The sequence below is a fragment of the Micrasema longulum genome, unplaced genomic scaffold (assembly GCF_059751315.1).
Source record: "Micrasema longulum isolate JH-2025_06_02 unplaced genomic scaffold, ASM5975131v1 h1tg000013l, whole genome shotgun sequence".
Classification (NCBI taxonomy): domain Eukaryota; kingdom Metazoa; phylum Arthropoda; class Insecta; order Trichoptera; family Brachycentridae; genus Micrasema; species Micrasema longulum.
Window position 1 is genome coordinate 633,064 of NW_028277221.1, and position 15,568 is coordinate 648,631.

General features: G+C 32.7%; 1 protein-coding gene across 1 annotated transcript in view; it reads left to right on the top strand.

Moving 5' to 3' along the window:
- Positions 1–3,321: 3,321 nt before the first annotated feature.
- LOC148285693 (uncharacterized) overlaps positions 3,322–15,568 on the top strand; it is a 91,325-nt gene continuing 79,078 nt past the window's right edge. Inside the window, exon 1 of the mRNA XM_088238771.1 lies at positions 3,322–4,148. The gene's annotated coding sequence lies outside the window, so the exon portion shown is untranslated. The remainder of the gene's footprint in view (positions 4,149–15,568) is intronic.

The window sequence follows — 15,568 nt, forward strand, 5'->3', positions numbered from 1 at the left end:
ATATATTTCAATATCCACACCAGCGAACATTAAATTTTATATTTATCATTTAATTTAACCATATATTTATTTTTATTTTTAATATCTCTTTGATTGAAAAGACTTTGATTTAATATGAGCATGGACTTAGTAATAGCTTCCACAAGGTCCTTGAGAAATATAAAATGGCTCTATGGGAACCGAATGTTCCTAAAGATTTATTTCCGGCTAGCTTTGTTTAATTTTGTAAAGAATGTAGAAATAAGAGGACGGACGCAGCAAACTCCGATGACAACTATCATCAAGCGAATAGATTTTAAGAGTTTTTATAAATATTTCAGTAAATACACATTTAAAAAAAAACGTCATATAAAATGGCAATTAATTATTGAAATGTAACCCTAAAATATTTTATTTTGTGGATTTATGTCTTGAAATTGAGTCTTATTTCAGCTCTCCTGATCATTTTTGAAAATTACAGATGGTCCATTTTGCCACCTGACAACCAAAATGCAGCATGACTTTTTTCCAAATTTATTTTTGACAAGGTTCCTAAAATTATTATTGTGAAGAATTTTTCTTCGTCGGAAATTTTCAGGCTCAATTTTCAAAACAAGTAATCATTCTATTTTTTCTGTAAAATTAAAAAATTTGCCGTTTTTTAATAAACGAATATTGCGCAGAGCTTTAGCATACACCAAGCTTTATGCATCAAGTATCTGCAGAGCCATCTGTTGAAAAAACATGGAAGATTTTCAAGCGGCGCCTTTAGAAAGTTTTGTAGTCAGTTTAGTAAAGCACTGATAATCAATGTTTACTAAGTTTAAAGTTATACAAATGCCCAATTCTAACAAATAATTCGATATATATGTTCTAATATGTTTAACACACATGTATTTTATAAAGATCAGTACTTTCTTGGATACTATTTTTTGTAAATTGTGAATTTATTATTTTTAGAGTCCGTTCGTTTGGTTTATAAATTATTAAATAACCATTGTTTCTTTTTATTTCTTCGTTGCTTCGAGTATTGTTTTATCTGTAAAAGAGCAATGAAGAATTACTCTTCTGATTATTGTTTTAAATTGCAAGAGCTAGATTAATTTAAGAGCTTGATTAGTTCATAGCTTTAAAACAGAGTGCGCCACTTGTGGTGATATCGAACTATAGAAAGAGAAACACAATGTATATATGTCTCACTGGAACGATGTATAAATGCAGAATGAAATCTTTCCTACGCAACAACTTTGCGAGTGTGTTCAAATATTACAAACCGTAATATATTTAACTGTACAAACCACCATAATTCTTTATACGGAGATGTAAAGTTGAAATTAATTTCTTGTTTACGATAAATCATTAATTTATTTATTTATTTTATTTAAATCTTAAAGTAGGGCACACATATCATACATATTGTTATGTGTGTTCTAATAATAACATTGCAAATATATTTAATTTATAAATTGTTTATCACATATGTCTTGACCATTAATTTAGTTTTTCTTTAATATTTACATTTAATTATAAGTTTCGACTGTTTTCTGATAAGTTCATTGTTTTATTAAAATGGTAAACTGAGTTTTTAAAATTACCAAACATGTTTTTTTCTACGGAATATTTATAAGATAACATTATAGCAATTAATTAAGGGTGTATCCAATACTGTTACGGATATATGGGCGATATTTTATATATACAGGGTGTTCTTTAAGCCCTGTCACATCCGAAACCACGATGATTAGTATGGGCAAGAAGACATATTAGCATATTTAAGAAGTAAGCAACCATTTGTTTTTTTTAATATTTTATTTTTTTAAATTTTATTTGTTCTAAAAAAATATTCTTAGGTGCTAATATGTCTTCTTACTCATACTGATCATCGTGGTTTCGGGTGTGACAGAGTTTAATGAACAACCTGTATATGTGTATAATATATATCTTTATTCAAATAGAAATACTTGAGTTCTTATTATTATACCTTCTAACTCAAATATTAAAATTTTTGGACCATTTCCTAAAATTCGTAAATAACTTGTGCTGGAAAAAGGGAAATCGAGTTGTGGTAGAGCGGGATTTGAACCTCGGACCTTCGGCCCGTGAGTCTACAATACTACCACGGGACCACAACCCGGTTTATATCGGGATCAAGTTCATCTAAAATATAAATCAATGTAAAACAATAATAATCAAATATATTAAGCTGTAAACACACGTCTCATAACAACAAAGACAAGAAGCGGATAGATCCATCGATACCCACACTACTTACACACGTGTCTATCTACTATCTACCAGATAGCAAGCAACTGTGAACCAAATATTGTTTACAGTAATGTTCTAGGAAAAGGACAATGGACCATGTATACCTAAAACTCGGACCCTTTGATTATCGATCACCGCTTTTGTCATCTTGTTAACCATAAGGAATGCTATATTTGTTTAGTTTTTTATCGTTTACTTGTGTTTTTGTATGTTCACTACGCTTGCTAAACAAGTTCTTTGCTCGATGTGTTATTATTGTGTTTTTTTTCTTAACTTTTTAAAATAATTTTTATGTTGCTGAAATAAGTTTTGTAGCTGCAGGGCTTTTTGTGATGCTAGCTTTCATATTATATTGAAATCAAACTTTAACTATAAGCAGGGTCTAGATTTTTAACCCCCCATGCGCTCTGTAGTTGCAGGACACGTAATCTAGATTGTATTTGTAAACGATTATTTACAAATTAAAAACACATCTTACTCATTTTTTGTGCTGTGTAAATGGGGGCTAGATTTCTAAATGTACCTGCAGTATGTAACTGGAAGACGTGTTGTAATCTAGCTCTAATATAATTTTAAAAGTTTAATCTTAATGGAAATGAGGAGCTACAATTCCAATCACCAAGGCGCTCTGTAGCTGCAAGGCGTGTTGGGATGCTTATCATACAGCGCCCTTGAGGTGATTTTCACAAAAATGGCGCTATATAAATTATCCTAAATAAATAAAGATGCAACGTGCTTTAACACGCGTCAAATGCCGAGTGCAATAGTGAAAAGGGGATAGGTTAACACATTTTTACTTTAAAGGACTATGCTAAAAAGTATTTATAATGCAATTGGCGAAACCAGATAAGAAAGAGTAGGTATTCTTAATTTTTTAAAGGATAATTTTGCACCGTTCTTTTATTTTTTGTGGATTTAAAGTGTTAAATTATTTTTGAAAGAATAATTTACAATTGAAGGCATGATTGTTCATAGATCTTAAAATCACAGTTCACATACATAATTTACAATGAAATAATCGGCAAAAACATTACGCAATACGCACGTACAACATTACTTCACACCGTTTTCTTACAAGGGGTGAATTTCTGTGGTGCGGTAGGGGTTATGTGCGAGCTCCAAAGTAAGAAGTATCCGACTTACGTGCTTATATTTTTGTCTTCTTTATCCCGCAGTATTTTTTACCCACAACAGACTCGAGCACTTGGAAGGAATATGTCAAAGGACGGCCCGCCGTTTCGAATGTAGAAATTAGAAATAATCTCCCGTGTCTCGCTCCGGGAAAGTAGTTGTGTGTTCAGTGCGTACCTGCCGCCGGATATTGTGTTCCCCCTATGTGTGCAGTGAGTCTCACAGTGCGCGTCCCGAAATTTACAATTCGGTGTTTGGTGTTTGTAAATGTAAACCGGTCCCGAATAATCCTTATCCGAGGTGCCGCGGAACGAAACAAGAGAAACGAATACCCACTGGACGATGCGACCGTTGTTTATCGTGACGCGATATATATAATTATTAATTGTGGTAAAATTATTTATAAAACCTAAACAAGCATTAAATACATAAAGTCATTTAGCTGCACGAGCTCCTTATTACTGGCGGTGTTCATACGTTCGCAGTTATTTATTTTACAATTCACACATTTACTTGAAATATTTAATAATTACTGTGATGTGATTGAACCGGTAATCCTGCGTTGTTTTCGTTGTAAAATTACAAAATACTTTGTTTAACGGGAGATTGTACGTCAAAATGGTGTGATGGTGGCGTAAAACTGGCTTAATTAACCACATCATCCCTCTTTTCGAGGTGAAGTATATTATTATGTTGGATAGTTACAACTGCATACAGTGACTTTGCTACTCCATTGTCCATAACCCAGCACAATGCAACTTCGTATGATCGATGTAAGTAGCAAAATATTTAACAATAATAAAATATTTGTCATAAAATTGTATCAATATTAATTCATATTATAATTGTTAGATTAATGAGAACATTTGAATAAAACATTTTTTAAGTTCGTATGTATTTACCTATATTATTAAGTATATCGTTGACAGAATTTTTAAATCTGTAAAAGACGTACTAAACACGTACTAAACATTTTGCGTAGCGTTATGTATAAACACATGCCGTAATTAAATTTTTATAACGTCGGATCGTAAATATTGTATTTTATTTTATTATTTGGAAGTTCAACAAGGATACATAAAATACATACAATTTATAAGTAAGCATTGGTATAAATATAATATATCCTCAACTATCGAACTCCGCCATCTGTCTGTCTTAAATTATATAAAATAATTGTGTAGCCATAGAATTAAGAATAGTCCAGAAACCGCATACGCATATCAAACAGAAAGCGACTCAACTACTCATAAATGAGTAGGTTTACGTTTTGACTCATTAGTTTATTTGTAGACGTCGCTCAGTACGCAACTCCTGATTCAAATTTAACCATGCCGTGTTGTGTCCTTTTAAAGTGTAGAAATACTGCTAGAATCTTAAAGAAACAGGATGTAATCACATTTCATGTGTAATTATCAAATGAATGTGTTTGTCACAAATGCCACTTAAAAATTGAATTATTTTTCCATCTGTCAGATTGTCGATGAAACAAAAAGGAAATTTCTTTAGTGTTGCTAGAGTAGTAAAAAAAATTACCCTACTTTGCTTATATAATAAGATAAATAATGAAAATTGAACCTCGGATTAAACAACGCCGTGGTGGACATTTAGCTGACATTATCTTTAAAACATACAATATTATTTAACACGATATAAAAATATCCGTTTTTTGTCAAATAAAATTTGTTTTATATTTTAAGTTCAAAGTTCATCAATTCAATTACTCCTATTAAATGACCCTTTACTTATCTACTCTGTTGTGTCAATTTCCGGTGCACAATAAAATTGTAGAAATATTAACAAATTGTTTTTTTTTACCTTACATTTATGTTATGGTTATATTCTTCGCGATCTGGCAATATTACTCGGTGACTTCAAGTATGCGCGCGGCGAAAGTCTGTCTAAGTGGGAAAATTATTGGACACAGTCCGATCTATTCAAATATGATTCTACGCTCCTTCTGGACTATTCTTAATTATATGTGTGTAGCTTAATTAAATCAATTTGAGTAATATTAAAGATCGAGTTTAAGAGAAGACTAATTGTTTTTAAAGAAAAGAAAAGAGAAAATAAGTACAAGAAGGAATAAAAAAAAAACACAAAATTAACCATCATTCACAAAAAAGCAAAGTATATTAATTCATTGTTTTTAACTGAATTTTAACCACGTTTTTCCACCAACATATTTTTTATGTCCTTTTATCATTTTCCGAGTAAATGTCTATCGAAATCCGTAATCTGTCTATAAAATAAGGAAGATATAACATTTTGATTCCGATTGGGTCCACGTAAATATAAAATCAACCCCTAATCAGCGCCGATCGTGCATAGGGAACTACTTTGGTAATGTAAATGCTGATTATCTGTTACAGTACAGACCGTGCGTAAATAAAATATTGCATTGAACGTAATACTTTGTTGCTTCCAAATATTGCAGTGTAAACCCACCTTATCAACAAATATTTTTTCCCGACCTTCCCAGGGCCCCGATTACAATGAGAAGTTAACAAAGTTATCTTCGACTGTCTATAAAGTAACACGTTTAGGGAAAAAAAATACAAGTTCTATTTTTCACACAGAAAACTTAATTTTACTTGGTAGATAAAATTGAAGATAACTGTTAACTTCGACTGTCTATAATGAAAACCCAATATTTGTGTACGAAAATGTATATATTTGCATGAGCATTTAAAGTATCTTCGTCGGTAACCTATAATTTAACATGTTTAGATTAAAAAATTGTATGCATATTCTGCGTTTCATACAGAAACTTAATTTTATTTTGTAGATAAAATTGAAGATAAATGTTAACTTACGATTGTAATCGTGGCCCAGGAATCGAACTCAGGGCTTCGAGCATGATAGGCCAATACGTCGCTTCAGTTTGTTTTTGTCCAACAGACCAAATCACAAATCTACCGAAATAGAGCTTTAAAGTTTTTTTTACGAAATTGGCATAAATAATGACCACAGCTTAAGAAGAAATTCGTTAAAAAACACCTTTAAATTTTTTAAATTTATATATATTAAATTTTATAAATTAAGTCTTTCTCAGAACTCCTGTACAATTAACTCAATTTCGTTAAAAATGATAAGTATGTCCAACAAAAACGAACTAAAGCGACGAATACGCCACTAGGTGTACTTTTCTCCATTCGTTTTTTACCTGAGGGTTAGCTATGAAGTTAAAAACACTCGGCCAGGATTCTGTTTCTATTTCACAAACTTTTTTTCTTTATACGCCACGACAGAGATCTAAAATATTAATTTCTCTAAAGTTACATTGTAACGTAAGACGTATGTAAATATTTTGATCTAAATAGGTGATGAATGATCTAATCTCTATCATTCTGAATAATTAAGTTCTGTGGTTTTATTTATGTTATTTTTTTAAATTTAACCATATAAACCAACGATTTAGACAATATAAAAAATAATTAATTAATCAAAACAACAGTTTGGATAACAAATGAAAAGAAAAGAAAAACTGACAAAACAAAGAGGTAAAACAAGAAGGGAGGAAAAGGAACATGAAAATGGAAAGGTATGTAGAAGATGAATGAAGAAATGTGAGGGTAAAAAATTGCATTTTTGTATCGAAAATACTTAAAATAATGATGCAAAACAAAACGTCTATTCTCTGTTATTCTGATAAGGAAGAACAACGGTTTTTTTTATTTTTATTATGTATGTATGGAAAAATAAACATTTTTTTTTTTTAATTATTGAAATAAATATTAACAACAAGATTTTAAATTCTGATTAAAAAGATCATGACAGAAAACTTTTCCTCGTTCATTAAGAAAAACGCAACCATCACTATCGGATTCTAAATTGGCAATGCAGGCAATAAAACTCTCCATAGTACGATTATGCTGAACTCTAAGGGTAGACACTATGAATTATGTGTATAACAAAAAGTGTATCCACTAATTTAATAACTCCACAAAACTATAATATATGTCAAATAATGTTATTTTTAACATTCAAATTAAAGAGTGCCAATGAACTGGGTGGTGCCGTTGAATTGTATACATTTCCGTATATGGAGTACTCAATAAAACTAGACTATTGGAATTCTTGTGTTTCGCTAATAATTCGCTTTCATAAACTACAAAATGATCTTAACTCATTATCATCTTGGTGTCATGAAAACGACTTATTTTTTTTATATAAATAAATGTGCACTAACTAGCCTGCTTGAGTTTAATTCTATAATATGGTCTCCTAAATATAATATTCATATAACGCGGATTGAATCGGTGCAACGTGAATTTTTGAAATCATTAATATTTAGAATTGGAACTATTTTGATCGTCTAGAGTACTTTCATATCTTCAGTTTAGAATTCAGAAGGATTTTGGCTGGTTTAATATTCTTGCACAAATTTATATTTAACTGTATGGATGCCCATGATATTCTTGCTCAGATTAACCTTAATGTACCTAACCGTAACTTGCGTACCAATGCTGTCTTTGCTGTGGGAAATTGTAAAACCACCATCGTATTCTTTTCACTTCTGCCAAGGATCCTCAGAACAATGAACAAAATCTCATTAAACGGTACTGTTGATGTGTTCCAACAGCAAAAAGCAAGCGGTGTTGTCACTCCTGACTCGCGATGATACACTTGCCATGTCCGCCTAGATTATGCCATAATTATACCTCTGTAAATTCAAATTGACTTTAAGATTGTTAAGATTAAGTTTTATTGAATAATATATATTCAATAATGCCAATCTGTTAGGGCTTTCATAAGCTTGTTGATTGGCTTAAAAAATATATATGAGGGATGATAGAATGTTTCCGGTTATTAGTTTTAATGTTCTGAATATATTAATTTTCAGACAGGCTGTTGATCTGGAGGAGGCACGATAAGCAAGTAGACTAATAATTCATCGCTCATAATTTCAAATAGAAGAAATTGTATTCTGCTTGTTAAGGATTTTTTTTCTGAACACTTTCAATTTGATTGATATTGAATTTAAATGACAGTGCAACATTCGAGGGTATGATTTGAAACAGATTTTGTCCTATTCTAAAAATTACCAAATACATTTAATTTAAAAAAATATTTTTTTGATAAAATAATTTTAGAAGTAATACGGAGTAGCATATGAAAAAAATACAACGGAGAGAAAACGAGGTGAAGTGACACTCAGAAACGCCTCATGCTTGTTTTAAAATTATTTGCTTGCTCTAGTTTACTAGAATGTCTATGTAAAATAGGTGAATAAATTGAATCGTTAATACATGGAATACAAACAACACAAAATATGGAATACGAAGTAAGTTAATTAAACAATGTTTTGAGTGTGTCAATTTTTTTGCAGACAGGTTGAATTTCCTTCCTGGGGAGTTATTTAGATCTAAATTTGTTACAACAGAGAGGGAAAGAAAGGGGATGACGTATTCGTCCATAATGTATTTATTGAAGACGCGGGTACATCTTCTTCTCTTAGTACCCTATCAGGTATCCCCAACGTTGGCAATCACTCTGGCAAAAGTCTCTCTGTCCCGTGCTGCCCGGAAAATCTGCTCAACAGTCCTGAAGCCAGTCTTGTCTCGTATATTTCGCAGCCAGGAAATCTGTCTTCTTCCAGTCTCTCTGTGACCCTCAATCTTGCCTTTCAAAATGAAATGAAACAGGTGGTACTTTTCTCCAGATACGAAATTTTACGCACTTTATGGTAGTAAAGAGTTCTCTGTTAGTTCTAGCTCGACTTCAGACTTCTGAGTTCGTTATCAGGTCTGTCCAAGATATCTTAAACATTCTGCGATGCAACTACATCTCAAAAGCCTCCAGCCTGTTCATAGTATTAACCATCAGAGTCCAAGTCTCACAGCCATACAACAATACAGACCACACATAACATTTTACCAATCTTTGCCTTATTTTCAAGTTGAGATTAGCATTGCAGAAGAGGGATTTCATTTTATTAAAAGCAGCTTGCTGTCTCAATTCTGCATTTAATTTCTGTATCTGGGTAGAGAGTCTCTGTTAGAATGCTGCCGAGGTATGTAAATTTGTCCACCTTTTCAATGTCACTACCCTATAATTTGGTACATAAATACCGTAATCACCCAACGTGCGATCTCTCAGGCGAATGTGTAAGAAAACTATACATGAATGGTGCTAATGTCGGGATCCGTGCAGTGCGAGCATTTTCTATAAAACCACAAAAGGGGTGCTACGCTAGTTTAGACATGGATTGCGAAAGAACGGTTAAAAAGATTTACGATTATAATATTGGTGGATGCAGAAAACGAAGAAGTTTTAGAAATCCAACAAGTACTAGATTGACATCTTATCCTTCGAAATGCGGGTCAGTGCTATACAAGCTCCTGACGTCCCTGCGACCTGTGAAGATCTATTGTAACGGGTCCTCGTGAATCAGTTCTTGCCTTTCAAGCCCATGTCTTTAAAAAGCATGGTTACTATGTGGAGGGCGAGGGTTATAATTTTGCTAAATCTCTCCCTCCAAGCCCCAGATCCATAAAATATTGGACTATTAGATAGGGGGCGAGCTCTTTAACATCCTCAGGTGTAACCAGTGGTCCCCCGAGAATGCGGATTGTTTTAAGCATTACATTCACATATAATGTGCATAGATGTTTCCTCATCTGCACTGCAGAACCTACATCTTTAAGTTTCAGAAAGGTTCATTCTAGCAAGGTGTTTGGTGATAACCCTTACTTGATTTCGTCTGAGTTTTATTAGGTCGAAAACAAACACTTGCCACTACCGCTTTATAAGTTCCATTCCTTTGCGTGGTGCTGTCCAGGTACTTTTTGCCAGAGCATTAAACTCTGCTTCCGAGTCCATGACTTAAGTTCGTTACGAGAAGCGCATTTGGGCAATCCAGAAAAGGACTTAGAGCCTATTGGAGCTGTCTCAGCTCCTAACCATGCCAATTCATCAGCTGCCTCGTTACCGTCACAATTAATTGTCTGTAGGTTTTTAAGGTTAATTTAGTATTGATCTCAACCGAGTTCAGTACTTTTAGAGCAGCCTGACTGTCTGAGAAAATATATAATTTATTTTTTTTGTATTGTCTTTTTTAAATTTTAATTCAATTATATTTTCTTGTGCAAAGGCATAGATGGCAAAGAGTTTTGTTTGGAAAACAGTGGGATAGAACCCTAGGCTAATGGATAACCTTTTAGCGGGTCTAACTCCGTCTATCCCCGCCCCCTCTTGTTCTTATTTCTTGGATTCATCTGTATACCGCACAATGTCTCCTACCTGTATGCTGTCGGGTAGGAGGCTGTAAGGCAGCCATTGTTCCCTATTAGTGCTTCTGGAAGTTGAATTATATAGTAATTTCATCCGATGGCTATATTCGAAATGTCGATGAGATATTGCAGTAAATTCCTCATAGTTTTAGACTAACAGTTGGGATTACACGCCTCCATGAATATAGAGAGGATTTAGGCATAATATTGCTTCCATTGCCGTCGTTAGAGAAGAACATATTGCTCCAGTGGCAATGCTGCAGACCATTCTTTGAAGACTGGATAACGCACCACTACATACATTTTATTGGGTTTGAAGATGGACTTATCAAGAGTCATAATAATCGACGTGCGTGGATGAGAAGATGTATGAACGTATGTAGAGTAAACGAGATATGTATGCAAAAACACAGTTAGGTGGCGTCCGATACTCTACGCCTATCTCTTCGTGGAAATGGCGTAATGTGTTTTTCTTAAACCATATAACCGTATCGCAGTTTATTTTAACTGATTTTATTAAGTTAAGCAAACAGGGACGATTTGCCCAAAGATATTGTCCGAAACAAATAATGACTCCTGCGGCAACTATAGACAAGTACCGACTAAATGCTCCTTTCAAATTGCGAATTCAAACATGTTCTGTCCGATCGATTGATTACTTCCGATCCAACGGAATTCTATAGATGACAAATCTCGGATGATAGACATTTGGTACTCGTACGTGTACAAATGTAGGTATACTTCGGTTTTCTGGATCGTCAGCGGATCGCGGAACCGAAGGCCGTGAACAAACAAACTAATAAAACAAAAGACGCCTTGAATGCTTAACAACTGAAAATAAAGATGACCAGTGCCTCGATTATGAACGCTATCTTCATCTGAACATATCGAGACGGTATACTGAACTTCTGTACTATCTGTATCTACCTCGGTATGTTCTACCTACTTGTCATATCGACATCATATGATCGAAACGAACCAATGAATGACCGCAAAAATAGTCCGCGTTCCTTACTTCATTAACATTTAAAATAGTTATAATTTATATTTTAAATAGACTTCTGTGATAGAAAGTACCCACTTCAAAGCGATTATAAACTTCAATAAATCGCAATTCAAGCAAAAAAAGCTCGCTTTGATGATTTGATTTTTAAAAGACTTGACACTTGCCAAGACGATATGCTTAACGATCGTCTGTATTTATCTATCGAGCGACTACAAAGCCGGCTCCTTTAACGTCTCGATACGTACACTCCAGAAGATAGTAAAACAGACGGAAACAATATAATAACTCAATTTATTCTTTACATTGGTAACATTTTACTGTTAGATGCTCTTATATGTTAATAGGGCAGCATCTAGCTAGTCTAGCCACTGCATCTAGCCACTCGTTTCCGAAACTGACAGTTATGTCAGAATTTAATTCGACTTCAAATTGCACTTATTTCTCTCTCATATTTTTAACAGGCCTTAAAGACAAAAAGACACCGTTTATGCATAGATAAACGTATCGAGGGGTTCTAGACCCGTCGGTATAAACCGATGTACTTACATCAAAACTTGATGGTGGGGGGATCGGTAGTATTTCTTTATAGTCGGTCGGGAGAATCGTATCTTTAACTATGACGTCATACTGAAGCTATGTCATTTTAGAGCGTAGATATGTGTACCGTGACGTATGCTTCCCCTTGTTTCATATCGATGTACGGGCGGTAGGATATCTTTGTAATCGCTAGAGCGAATTTATCTTTAACAATACCGTACTGTAATATAGATTGGGCTAATGCAAAGTAAATTGATTTTAATTTTTCGATGGTTAATATATTCCTCAATCTAATAAATACATACGAAAGTTTTCTCATTCTATTTACAATATTATTTATTTGATAATTCCATTTTACATTTTTATCAATTATAATGCCTTAATATTTTATGCTAGTTTTTTCAAGGATTTGAAGACAATTATCATTATTTTTATTTTTTTAAAAAAAAAGAAATATTTGCGTTCTTATGATTTACCCAAATATTTAATTTTGAGGGCCATTTTCAACGAGTTGTAAATAACTCACTATTAGAAAATGGAATCGAGTTGGGGTAGAGTGGGATTCGAACCATGGACCTTTGGTCCGTGAGTCCGAGACACTAGCCACAGGACCACAACCCGATTGAATTATGAAACTGATATCCTTCATTGTATTTTGTGGTGTGGATACAAATATTTACAGGACGTATAACTTGTTCTTTCAATGAAAAGGTGATGTAATATGTTTTTTGAGTATTCAGAGACAAAATATTGTCATCAAACCATTCTTTTAATTTATTGATATCTGTATTTGATTTTTAATTTACTTCGTCCCATGAAGATCTCCTTATAATGAGTACGGTATCATTAGCATGTGAAATTATATCACCATATCTGTGATCACCATTCATATTCTGTAAATTAAAAATATTATTTACGTAAGTATATCTTTATATATATAATTCGTCTGTACGTGTGATGTCACTGAACTTCTCCAAAACGGCTTAACGGATTTACGTGCAGTTTTCAGCAAAATGTAGATCTTTGCGCTGTGCGTGTTCGTAGATATTAAAATTTTAAATCAAATGCGTGAAAAAAAAGTAAGAAGCATAAATCTTTTTTTTATCGACCTACCAGGGTTGCATTCGACGAGAATGCGTAAACAAAATAAATTGAAGGATGTTGTTTTGTTGTATTTTAGAAAAGTTTGTTTTTGAATGTTTACAAACAACATTTGCTTTTTGTGGATCCCGATCAGATTCTTCCCTTACATTCCTTATAATTTCTTCCCATTTATTTATTTTTTCTGTATTTTTGGTAATACTAAAATAAGATAATCGCATTTATAAATAAAGTGCTCCCCTGTTGTGAGAAGAGCCGAGTTTAACATTTGCTAAAAAATTCAATATTTGAATATTAATAATTTTTAGTTTTGGAATTCAACCATAAACAAGTACCTACTTATCAATGAAAAGTCTTTTTCCAAGCTAATAGCAGGAAAGGCAACGTTCGGGCAGGACAACGTCTGTCGGGTCCGCTAGTAATAAATAAAATAGGCCCAATTACTGTTCCTTGTTTTTTTTCAATCAAAAGTAAAAGGAACAAATTTGTCAACGGAATTACTTTAGTGATTTTTTTAGTTCCTTATCAGTTTTTCTTAACACATTTTATGCCAGGAGATGCGAAGTTGGGCTAGAAGCAATTTATCTCCTCTAGTCTCGAATCGTGATAAGCTTTTGTTCGCAAAACTTCTCTCCGATTGCTATTTCACATCCGCTGCTCTCCCACTAATATCTCTCTTCGTACCTGCAATATATATATATATAATAATTATGTAGCACTTTGACTAGCGAGTATTTTTAACTATATTTTCGCTTTGAATTTTCCATTCGAATACTTTATTTTGCGGCAGTACAATTGATGAATTATTCACTTCTGGAAAAGCTCTGACCCGTAAATCTAAAATTTTCATAATATGTTGGCACGCTCAGATTAAAAATATCGTCACTCTGAATAATTTAAAGTCCAACGTTGCAATTGTTTTATATCATAGGTACTCTAAATATCCCAAAAATAAAATATTTCAGTTCAGTGCCAAATATCGACGTTTATTATTTATTGATTTATTTATACTTTTATATTGTTTGTATTCTTTTTTTTATACAGAATAATGTTCCTTCTCCGGGGTGTCCCGTGCCGAGGGAAACATTTTACAAAATGTGAAACATGCCTTAGATTAGCTATTTAACAGAGTTTACATAATAATAACAATAAAAAAACGTAAATTAATCCAATTGACCTCATTATTATTAACATAATAAACAAAGAAAAACTAAAATAATCATAAAAAACATAATTAATTTTACCTATTTGGCTTGATCCACTCATCGATCCGTGTGCAACCCACCTCCACTATCCATTTCTTAATAGCAATTTTATATTATGAGAACTTACTAATTGTCCTTATGGATAATGGAAGTAGATTGTACACTTTAACCGAGTAGTCCTCTTTGACCGAAGGTTGTATTTTTTTTTTTGCAGCATCAGGGTGGAGTATCTAGTAACTCTTGTATTTGTAACGGAAGGTAGAGAATAATGTTTACGTGCGTATAGTAACAAAGCTTTTACATAAAGTTGTTTTATAGATTTTACATTAAGATTTTCAAATAACTAATACAATATGTTATCTTAGCAAAACAGTAAAAATAAGTAAAATATGATGTGATACAAGTACCTACGTAAAATTAAATTATACGCAAACATATTAGACACTGTTTATCTTCACTAGGTAATGTAAATACCAGCACTGTGCCACGATTATGAACGCTATCTTCATATGTACATATCGAGACGGTATACTTAACTTTTGTACTATCTCTATCTACCTCGGTTTGTTCTACCGACTCGTCATAATATCGAATCCAACCAATGAATGAACTATAAAATTTAGTCCGCGTTTCTTGAATTTTAAATAGTTATCTTTACGTTTGTATAGTTGAATGAGCTTCTGTGATAAAAAGTGCCCACTTCAAAGAGAATATAACCTCCAATAAATCCCAATTCAAGCAAAAAATGCTCGCTTAAACATGATTTTAATATGACTATTGTCAATTATTTTACTCACATCACTCTCCACACGGGCTGTGAGAATAGTTTTTTTAATGTGTTTTTTAAATCCGTATATGTTTTGTATATCTTTAAAACCATTAGAAAGTGAAAAAAAAAAAAAAATTCAAAAAAAAATTATCAAAAATTTTTCCTTCTCTGTTGAAATAAATTTAAGTAATGAATTAATTCAATCGCGTTTATTAGACATAAATAAATAAACAAATTATGTTTATCGAGCAGTTTTATGGATAAGCAGCACGTCTCTAATTCATTGATGATTAAATTATAATACCTGTTTAATCATTGTTAGGATCTTTTCCATCAGAGT